Below are 11,791 nucleotides of genomic sequence, written 5' to 3'. Positions count from 1 at the left end.
TGATAGATATCACGTGACGTCACACAGCGTTCGCAGCCGGTCACAGCGCCATCTTGGGTACCGACTTCCAAAGGCAGTCTATGGGCTGTGACATCAAATCTCACAAAAATAGTGGATAAACCTTTTTTTATTACATGGCTCTATTGAATGTCGTATTCCGATAATTTATTGATATTTCTGATATTTATTTACATCTTGATTTTGCATTTAACAGTCTGTTATTCCTGTTTAACAGATCGTTGCTAAGTAAAATACACCGTTGCTAGGGACGCCGCTCTGATCAGCGCAGCACAGAAAAGAGAAACGATGCAGGATATTTACTTTGTTTCATTTTTACCGTCATTAAATAGCTTGGGAGACATGTACGCCAAGGGAGGCTGCCTCACTCTACTGAGTGGGAGCAGCACGTACGTTCACGTTGCTTTCGTGAATTGTAAACACACAGACGCCCCCTCGGTTTTAGCGTCCAGCAGTTTAGCGGCTAATTCAACAGCAGTGATGGATAACTGCACCGGAGAGCCTCAACATGAGCTTCATCTGAGGAATAAACAGCAGCTTTTACCTGACGGGAGACCGACGCCTGAGCTACGGTAGCTAACAGCTAGCAGCTTTTACCTACTTTCTCTCTCTCCCTCCCTCCCTTTCTTATACACGCACACACGCGCGCACACACACACACACACACGGCCCAGGTTGTCTGTCATATCTGTTGTAAACCTTGTAATAACAGCTTGTTGAGTACAGTTAACACTATTGCTGCCTCGGTTTGAGTGTGGATTAATAGTTAACGGTTTGTTTAATGTGAGTGGTGGTCATCGCGTCCTGATGAGTTGGGTTTTAATAACAGCTGATAACATAACTGTGTAGATGGCGTGGATTGTGATGAGAAGGTGTTGCGCATATTAAGACTTATTTGTGCAAACCATTGTGCAAAACCTGTTTGTTGTGCCTTTTTGCGTGATAAGATGATTTGCCGAATTCTTCTTCCATTCCTGCAGCCTTTTGTCTCAATGTTAACGATGGCAAAATGTCCAGATATCCTACTTTATGAAAATGTCTGTGAGTTAAAAAAGAAAAAAGAAGTGGGCTACGCATTTTTGATTTGATTTGGCTTTTCGTGTATTTGGTTAAACACATAGGCTATAAGTAACAGGAGAGAGACAGTGAGCGAGAGAGAGAGAGAGAGACGAGGAGAGAGAGAGAGAGGTCCGCTGGGTGAGCTAGATTAAGTTTTAACGGGAGAGAGAGCGGCGCACCGCGCTGTCAAAGATCGTCTCAGCAGAAAGGTGCTGGAGGTGTGTGCTTTCAAGGCAAGGCCATCAAAATGAGAAATATCCATATCCAAACTACATCAGGCAGCAGTCTTCTAGTCAGAGAGGATGTGGCTGCACTGAGCTGAATAGAGGTTAACTCAGGGCGCTTTCACACCTGACCATTTGTTCCGAAACAGGGAGCGTTTACGTCATATCGGTTCGTTTGGTCAGATGTGAACACAGCAATCGCGCTCGATGCGGAACAAAACAAGCGGGCCGAGATCGCTTGGGAGAGGCGGTCTCGGCTCGTTTCCATCCGAGCCCTGGAGCGGTTCGTTTGTAGTGAGAACGCAACCGACACATGTATCGGAACAAATTGACTGGTTACCTGGCAACCGGAGGAGGAGGACCACGGGCAACTGCCCCAAAAACATAATGGAGCATCAGCAGCGTGTCGTCTTGGCCTTAAAACAGGAAAGCCGGTGGCTATGGAGGTTATTTTCTATCATAAATCAAGAGCATATTATGTTGATTTGAGAGCATTACTTTTTGATTTGACGTTCAGAAAACTCTGCTCTCATATTCAAATTTACTCTGCTCGCGCTCAAACTATGTGCTCGATGTTTAAACCTGTGCTCTCGGATTCAAAGTTGCCCTGCTCGTGCTCAAACTTTGCTTTCGCATTCAAGTTTGCCCTGCTCGTGCTCAAACTGTGTGCTCGCACTTGGTCACAGCTGCCTGCGCAGAGTGTTTCCTCTTGCGCGGAGGAAAGTCCTGCTCTCGGATCTCTGCTCTGCTCACGGAGTTTCTGTCAACTGTCAACCAATAGAAGACCGGCTACTGTTGACCAATCAGATCATCCCTACTTCTATGCTTCTTTGTGGGTGCGTTCACTGTAATTCAAGGAGCGTCACATACGGGCGGGCACTCTTTCTACCGGGTTTATCTATTTCCGCCCCACAGGCTGTTAAATGTGGCGGCTCCCTTTATGTTTTGACAACTTTTGGAATAAAATATCAGTTAATTAATACACGAGCGCCCGTGCTTTTCATTACAATAGGTAGCTATATAAACATAAACTAGCAGTAGTAGCGGATGGGTGCCTTATGTATGTTTTTTTTTTTTTATCCACATTCATCGGTATATATGTTTTATAGTCTAAATGCCAATAGGTACTTCTAAGTGCTGTGGTGGTACAGTGGTTAAGGCAGAGGACAGTAGCTTTTTTTGTTGATCATGGGACCGCTGGTTCGAATCCTGGCCCTGCCGGCACCCTCATGTTATGCTATTTGATTTTTATGATTTTTTTTTGTTTTCATTGAAACGCTTAACAAGAGATGGTGGGTTACCATGCGTGATTAAAAACATGATGAAATGAAAATTAAAAAATTATTATCATCATGGCATATTTTTTTAATTTTCATTTCATCATGTTTTTAATCACGCATGGTAACCCACCATCTCTTGTTAAGCGTTTCAATGAAAAAAAAAAAAATCATAAAAATCAAATAGCATAACATGAGGGTGCCGGCAGGGCCGGGATTCGAACCAGCGGTCCCATGATCAACAAAAAGAGCTACTGTCATCTGCCTTAACCACTGTACCATCACAGGACTTACAAGTCACTTTTGGCATTTAGACTATAAAACATATATACCGATGAATGTGGATAAAAAAAAAAAAAACATACATAAGGCACCCATCCGCTACTACTGCTAGTTTATGTTTATATAGCTACCTATTGTAATGAAAAGCACGGGCGCTCGTGTATTAATTAACTGATATTTTATTCCAAAAGTTGTCAAAACATAAAGGGAGCCGCCACATTTAACAGCCTGTGGGGCGGAAATAGATAAACCCGGTAGAAAGAGTGCCCGCCCGTATGTGACGCTCCTTGAATTACAGTGAACGCACCCACAAAGAAGCATAGAAGTAGGGATGATCTGATTGGTCAACAGTAGCCGGTCTTCTATTGGTTGACAGTTGACAGAAACTCCGTGAGCAGAGCAGAGATCCGAGAGCAGGACTTTCCTCCGCGCAAGAGGAAACCCAGATAGCAAAAACCTTTTGGCATCCTTTTGGCCCAAATCTGGCTGGTCATTTTGGCAAGATTATGGCCAGGCTTTCGGGCCCTAAATGGCCCAAAATAGGCAAGCCAAAAACAAACCAAAAGGAGGCCAAAACTCACCCAAAACTAATTGTGGCCTTCCAAAATACAGCCATAACTGCCCCAAAAGAGCCCCAAATCCCCAAAATCCAGCCAAAAAGTAGCCAAAACCGACCCAAAGAAAGCCCAAAAAGTAGCCAAAAGTGACCCAGAGAGAGGCCAAAACTCACCCAAAACTAATTGTGGCCCTCCAAAATACAGCCATAACTGCCCCAAAAGAGCCCCAAATCCCCAAAATCCAACCAAAAAGCAGCCAAAACTGACCCAAAGGGAGGCCAAAACTCACCCAAAACTAATTGTGGCCTTCCAAAATATAGCCATAACTGTCCCAAAAGCCCAAATTTACCTTGCTGTGTGTCTATGTGTATTGAAAAAAAACAATAGGAAGATTAATATTATTTCATCATCTTTTTATTTTTGAATTTACTGTTGACTGACTCCAGGCTGGCAGGTTGCAGGTCCCCAGCCCAGTAAAACCATCACTGGTCTGTGCTATGCTGCATCTGTGGTGGTAGAGCAGATGGGGTTTCTTCGTGTGGCATCTAAAGTGTTACAGACAAAGAGAAAACAAACTTAACTTATTACTTCTACTGTAGCCTAAGAATGCTTTATTAAAGGCTTTATACAGTTATAAAACTCACCCACTTTAAGTTGTAACTTTTCCATTCATCCCTCGTCAGGTGTCCTTTTCTGTCTGGTCCTTTGGCTTTAAAATGCCCCATACCGTAACCTTCAAAGTGGCAGGCCCAGAAGGTCCAAGAGAGATGACCTGAAAATATTGAGAGAATTACCTACATTGATTTTCAAATCAACTAGCCCACCATTACATTGCCCTACTCTAATAAAATCAAAGGCAGCTCACCAAATCCTTTTAAATTTCAGGAAGAGGCTGGGTTTCCTTCCAGGGCCATCATTTGCTGTTCTGCAGAGGAAAATAGGATGTAAAAAAGTATGCATATTATGCTTATAACTGAAAAGCAACGAAGCAATTAAATCACAGATAATTAGATTTCTCCCCACATATGGCAGAGAATAAAGTGGGTTTAATATAACAAAACGTTTCACAGCAGTAGGCCTTTTCAGTCCAAATTGGTGGCAGCACTATCACAACACCACCTAGTGGCAGTTAGAGCTTCTTGCTATACTCTTTGGCTTAAGTTTGGAGTTTTCTTTGTGTTTTCCTGCCTGGCAGCTCACTAGATTATTGCTAAAAAGCACAGCAACATGAGCAATGCTTTTTTGGTGGATACTTTCAACGCTAAATGGTAGGCTAGGCTATGACCTGCAACCTGCTAAATGGTAGGCTATGCTGCTTTCAGCAGATATTCACTGTAGGCTAAAGGAATGACTGATTGTTGCTAGCTAAGTTAGCTACTATCTGTGCAAAGTGTAGTCACCAATTACATTAATTACATTAAACTATCTCATATACTCACTGCCAGTGTACTGTATCTATTAAGTTCTCTGTGCATGTCATTGATGTAGTTAAATTGAATGCGCTGGCTGTGCCTGTTTGCTACGAGTTAGCTCATAGCTCACAGCAGTTTTGCCATCGAAATAGGAAAAATTAACATAACTGTGCAGAAAACGTAAACCTTATCGGGTATTTAAACAAGGCAATGATAGAAAATCAGATTTTACTAAATTTAAATGTCTATAATATCATGTACATACCTCCGTGTTGATCAGCTTGAGAAAATGAAGTAGGAGGGCTGTCGTCAGTTGAAACTGTGTACAAATTCCCGCCGTTTGCTTGGTCTTTTGGCTATCCTTTGGCTTTACAAACACATGCCAAAACAAACCATCGGACGTTGCCGCCCTTTGCCCAATCTTCTGGCTTGCCATAAACATGCCATACCACCCCCTCTACTTGATCCCGCCTTTTGCCTCATCTTCTGGCTTGCCATAAACATGCCATACCACCCCCTCTACTTGATCCCGCCTTTTGCCTCATCTTCTGGCTTGCCATAAACATGCCATACCAACCCCTCTACTTGATCCCGCCTTTTGCTTCATCTTTTGGCTTGCCATAAACGTGCCATACCACCCTTCTATATTATCCCGCCCTTTGCCCAATGTCTTGGTTAACCAGATATATGCCATAACTCAGCCATATATTGCTGGCACCAATTTTGTCTATTAAGGCTAACCAAAACCATACCACATTTGAGCCAAAGGGCTTTCACAAAGCCAAAAGAAAGCCAAAAATGCCAAAAGGATGCCAGAATACAGCCAAAACATTTGCTATCTGGGAACACTCTGCGCAGGCAGCTGTGACCAAGTGCGAGCACACAGTTTGAGCACGAGCAGGGCAAACTTGAATGCGAAAGCAAAGTTTGAGCACGAGCAGGGCAACTTTGAATCCGAGAGCACAGGTTTAAACATCGAGCACATAGTTTGAGCGCGAGCAGAGTAAATTTGAATATGAGAGCAGAGTTTTCTGAACGTCAAATCAAAAAGTAATGCTCTCAAATCAACATAATATGCTCTTGATTTATGATAGAAAATAACCTCCATAGGTGGCCAAAAGAAAAGAAAGACGCAAACTCAAGCCACGAGTCCACCAGCCTTTCCAAGCTGACCCGCGGCGATCAGCACCGGGCAGAGCTCCGCAAACAACCCCTATAACTAGTCATGCTACGGTGCCCGTTTACTAGAAGAAAAAAAGAGTCAAACTGTAGGGTGTGTTAGAGCAGTGGTTCTCAACCTTTTTGAGTCGCGACCCCCAATTTCACATGCACTGCTGTCCGCGACCCCCCGCCCCAACACACAAACACACACACGCCGGTGTGAACGCATGATGGATAAAGCGCAGCGCTGTCCGCGGTGGGGTTTTTTTTTTGCCTTTTTAGTTCTTGATCCCTGCACTGAAAAAAATAATTGGCTGCTGTAGTTTTGTCTCCTTGGCCAATATTCCGACCTGGAGGTTTTCATCAGGGCAAAAGAACAAAACAAAGTGACGGAGTTTAAATAGATGCGGGTGGCGAGTTGATGCGGTGTCCACACACCCGGGCTGGTTTATGTGACATGCGAGGACCTGTCGGCGCAGGAGCGAGTGGAGCGTGGATGCAACCATGCACGGAAAAGGGGAATGACAAGAAAAGTTTTTCTAATTTATTAAGAAACAATGCCCAGGTCAGCAATGCATGCCAAGAAACATGTCGTTCATTCGCCCCCTCCAGCCACATCAACTGGGGTCGGGAGGGACCCCAAGGTTGAGAATGGCTGTGTTAGAGGACAATTCATCTGACATAACTATGACACCTGAAACTGAAAACACAGCTTGACCAACACAACCTGACCACCTCTCTCTCTCTCTGTCTCTCTCTCTCTCACGGGCAGTGACACGCTCTGTCATTCATTCACGTGTCAGCACTGAGACAGCGGACAGCACGCTTGGTCACTAGCTAATAATAATAATAATAATAATAATAATAATAATAATAATAATAATAATAATAATAATAAATAATAATGTAGCCTATTAGACTACATTTGTAGCTATAGCACATTATAGGCATACTTCAAGGTCTCGCCCCAGCCATAAACCAGTCAGCTTGGGCATTTTTTTTAATTGAACTTAAACTAAATACTCGTCTGCCCAAATATTAATAAGAAATTGAACCTCCTCACTACTGCAAGTCAGCCCGCGGTTCATTGTTGCCATTGTTGCTGATCAGCTGATGGGGTGTTGTTAGGGCCGTTGCTATGGCGCTGTTCCACAGCGCAAAGCGCTGTACCGCTTTAGAATCATGCAATGTGAACACAAACGGCCCAGAAAAAAGAACGCAACAGTTGTATCGGTTTAGTTGCTGAATCGGAACAACTGCAGGTGTGAAAACGCCCTCAGTGTTCGGTACCCAGCATGGCGGCGGCCAGGTGGAACACACCGTGACGTCACCTACTGATAAGTATCTATAAGCTGTACTGGAAGCGAATTCCACCAGCCTGGCTGTGTGGTCATTAAAGCAGATATCAGTGGAATGTTTTTGTTAATATAAGTCCTAAATAGTCCTATTTTCCGTCAGCAATCACTTACATGAAGTATTTCAGCCTAAACACGAGTCTCTCCGTCACTCTGCTCTGCTGTAACCCGAGGAGAAAATTTTCCTTGTGGGATACAAGTGTTATCCAATGAGGGGAGAGAACGGCATGAAGGGCTGTGTGTGCAGCCAAGGGAAGCGCGTGAATGTGGTGACGTAGCACGAGGACCAATTGATGCCTGACAAGGGCGGGGGCTGCTAACTCATGGTGCGTTCAAGGAAACTCGTACTTTGTGTTTTTCCTTCCTGTGAAGTCATACCAGTTCGATCTGGTACGAGTTCACGGGTCGGAAGTTACGAGTGGCCGTTATAGGGAACTTTCACAGACAACAGGACGGTAAAAACACGAGCTACGGGTTACCTGGAAACGCTACCAAGTCGTAGTTGTGACTTGAAGCTGTAACTTACGGTTTCAAAAGCCTGCCTTGAACACAGCATTAGCCGAAACGGCCGTGCCGATGATATCTGCTTTAAAAGAATCAAAATCAAAATAAGCATCGCACACCAATGAGAGAGTTGTTTGAGAGCCTACACCACGAGCGGATAAGCATTTGCTTTTGGCGTTTGAGTGGTGTGAGAGCGTGACACAGAACATGAAAGCGTTTGACACATGCCAGACGCGTGAGTTGGCAACCCTGCTATCCACAAGTTTCCGCACGTCATCTATGGTCAAAACCAGCTTCCGGTTTTGCCGGTTTGGTGGAATTGTACATTTACGTTTCCATGGTTTTCAGTCGTTGTCATAGTTGCGGTAAACGCATGGATCTATTAAAGCAGAACTTTGCAAGTCGGCCGGAAATAGCTCGCTCCTTCGTCGGTTTCTCTTTTTTTTCCTCTCCGGAGCTCCCCCACAGTTCTGGTAGGCACATGTCACTGTCGTAAAAAAAAAAAAAAACTCGCCGCCACCACCTCCGCCCCCTACACGTGCTTGTGTTTACTGCTGTTTGCTAAGCCCTGCTAACACCGAGCTAATGCTAACACGGAGCTAACGGAGCTAATGCTAACACGGAGCTAACGCTAGCACAGAGCTAACGCTAATAGGGCCACACACAGACACAAAGACACAGATACACACACATGAATAAAGGTTCCAAAACGCGAAGGTGTGTGTGTGTGTGTCATGATGTATTACATTATCTTATAAAAGACCCATGGTGTGTGTGTCTGTGTTAGCATTAGCTCCCCGTTAGCCACAAGCTGAACTTCCTCAGTACAAACATTTCATGTTTCCATGGTTTCCTCCGACTTTCCGAACTCAAACCAATCACGATTCGTGACATGCATGACGTCATATGCGTTCTTATCTCGTACTGCCGTAAGGCAGTTTCTCGCGATACTTCTATCCATTGACGAGATTTGTAACACCGAGACGGACGACTGATCTTGCAAGTGCGGTTTTCAGCCAGTGGGGGGGGTGAGCGCATTGGCCTAGACCCCATTCACTTCATAACAGGTCGCTCTACCATCACAGTGACTCTGAGCCACAATAATTACAGCCCAAATCCTGCATAGTTCCGCTTTAATTAACGCTGGCTTTTAACACGGATGTCAGTTTGTGTGATATCCACTGTTAAACGCTGGTTTGATGATCCATGCGTTTTACAGCTTTTCATTGAAAAAAAAAAAAAAAGAAATCCATGCATTTACCGCGACTACCGAAACCATGGAAACGTAAACATAAAATTCCACCGGAAAAGCAAAACCGGCAAAACAGGCTACGTTTTTGACGTTCGGAAAAAGGTGGACAGCCAACAGCATATTAGCTTAGCTTTGCTTAGCACAAAGACTTGAGACATGGAGAAACAACAAAAGATTGAATTAAACATGGGTGCTAGCTGTGGCCTTTAAGAGATGTGTGATTGTTAACCATTCTCCAATAAAACACCAATCCAGGAAGTGAATAAGTGAATTCTACAAAAATGTAAACTGCTAATTAAAGTCCTGAGTCAAGTCTAAGTCCTAAACTTGGTGCTTAGAGGTAGTGATGCAGCAAGGCTAGCTAGGCTAACTTTAATGCCCCTTCAGTGAGAGATAGCTTGGTGACCACTGACCAGAGGTAAAAGGCATTAAAAATAATTTAAAACAAATTTCATTTTCATTCCATTGTTAACTTTTGTTACTATAAGAGCTCATTGATTTCATGCTTTGCTACCTTAGCTCAAGCAATAGCCAAGACTCAGTAATGTCACCCTCACTTTCCACATTTTGCTGACCTGTACCTAGGGTTCAAAATTAGCGGTCGCCAGTCGCCAGTGGCGACTAACTTTGATGCTTTGGCGAGTAAATGAAGCCGGCTGACTGGCCACTCTGGCGAGTGAAAAAAAAAAAACTACTTCGTTGTTGTTACTGTTCCTCCCGACCCGGCTGTGACGCTTGGGTTGTGAGTCGGTGTCATGCTCACAACATGCCGTATAGCAATGATTTGTGACCGATTACAACGCTCGCGGCGCACGTGTGTATTCCTCTCTCTTCAGTCCGGTGTTTGGCTGCACTTTCAATAAGAGAAGCTCCATACGAGCGCGATCAGCTGAGACAGAGCACAATGGATGTGGCATTGATCAGATATCGCAGCGCACATGTTTATTTAACGGCAAAAAAAAAACATCGCTCCAATTTATTTATTTATTTTTTTGCCGTTAAATAAACATGTGCGCTGCGATATCTGATCAATGCCACATCCATTGTGCTCTGTCTCAGCTGATCGCGCTCATATGGAGCTTCTCTTATTGAGAGTGCAGCCAAACACCAGACTGAAGAGAGAGGAGCAGCAGAGCTCCTCTGACAGCTCCTCTGTGGAGCTGCAGGAGAGCTGCCACGTCTTTTTTTTTCTTTTCTTTTTTTTATTGCAGCGCCGTTATTACAGGTGATGCACATCTATGTCCGTGTAGGCTACATTTATTGTCTGATCTTCCTTCACGGTGCACAGTGTCAGTCCTCCTGTGAAACTTTTAGCTACTAAATAATATGACTGAAGGCAGTGGAAGTCTGCACATGTCGACACGCCCCCATGAGTTGACGACATAAGGAGCTAATAAATAAATATATATAAATAACTGATAGTATTATTCGGTCAAGTTCTTGTTATAGGTTAATGGGTACACGGTTAACCATGTGCATCCCTAAAATAAACCTTTTAGGGAAAAAAGGCAAACTTGACTCCTTTATTCCACACAAAAATATGCTAATAGCTATGATATGTGTTAAAAATGCTTATGAGTGTATTATAACAGTTCAACACAATGAAAAATATACAAAACAGCTATACATAATTTTTGGCCAGTAAAAAATCTTTCTGGCCAGTAGATTTTTAAAGCTCACTAGCCAGTTGGCCAGTGAGCAAAAAAGTTAAGTTTGAACCCTGCCTGTACCTATTATTGAGTTTTTATATCTAGATGAATTTAGGTAGAAATAGATTTGCAGAGGTTTGTTTGCATTTATCATTTCGAAGGATAGGCCAACTGTGACTGCTGATTTTTCTAGTTGTCCTTGGGTTTGTTTTATTGCTTTTGGTTTCAATGTATTAAATTTAAGATTTTTAAAAGTCACTGGTCTGGAGAGACAGTTGAATTAACAGTCTGGCTAACGGGGTCAAAAGCTAGTTATTTCAAAATAATTATTTTGTCATTATGACAAAAAGTGTATTTTATGTCTTTATCACAAAAATTAACAAATTAATCACAAAATAAACTGTATTTTATGTGGCCAGCATTCACAACATTGATACACTGATGAAGAGATAATTATAGTATTGTCCTCTTTGAATGTCAGAACATCATCCCCCTCAAGTTAAAACGATTGATATCTGACCTTTAGGAAAAGAAAAAAGTCTTTCTGAAATGAGATGAGTCAAAGCTGCAGAGTGGCTTGATGCCTTGAAGTGGATCACATTGTATAAATGAGTCAGACATTAAACACAACAAGCAGTAACATCTTTACCAAAACAACACCTGTGCAGAGAGCTTTGACTCTGACCTGCTCTTTGAAAAATGAATGCTGCTGGTGCAAATCCCCCCGCCAGGTGTATACAACACCTACAGGGGGCAGTTAGTGAGTCATGCCCCTGAACACCATCGTCAGCACATAGTCAGTTTAATGGGAGTGAAAAATGGTAGAGGGCTGTTGCTCCGGAAGATGAGCATGATATAATGGTCACGTTTAAAAGGAAGAGAGTAAAAATAAAGATGAAAAATTATAGAAAATTACTTGTAGGAGATAGGCTTGGACAAACCTGGTATAACAGAGAGAGATGAACAAATGATACTATTGGGCTATTAGAGGAATCATTCACACTTATAATAATTCAGTGATCAAATGGAGTCAGTATGGCA

At 43.1% G+C, this 11,791-nt stretch overlaps 1 long non-coding RNA gene across 1 annotated transcript; it reads right to left on the bottom strand.

The window, feature by feature from the left end:
• Positions 1–3,764: 3,764 nt before the first annotated feature.
• LOC146959851 (uncharacterized) lies at positions 3,765–4,338 on the bottom strand. Its single transcript, XR_015035583.1, has 3 exons — positions 4,283–4,338; positions 4,062–4,189; positions 3,765–3,962 (listed from the first exon to the last, which is right to left on the bottom strand). It is a non-coding gene; the product is annotated as an uncharacterized LOC146959851 (long non-coding RNA).
• Positions 4,339–11,791: the final 7,453 nt, after the last annotated feature.

This window comes from Trachurus japonicus, unplaced genomic scaffold (assembly GCF_045865225.1).
Source record: "Trachurus japonicus isolate A0001 unplaced genomic scaffold, Traja_1.0 AP031013.1".
In the NCBI taxonomy this organism is placed as follows: domain Eukaryota; kingdom Metazoa; phylum Chordata; class Actinopteri; order Carangiformes; family Carangidae; genus Trachurus; species Trachurus japonicus.
Note: the sequence above shows the minus strand (reverse complement) of the source record. Positions and strands in the feature narration are given on the sequence as shown.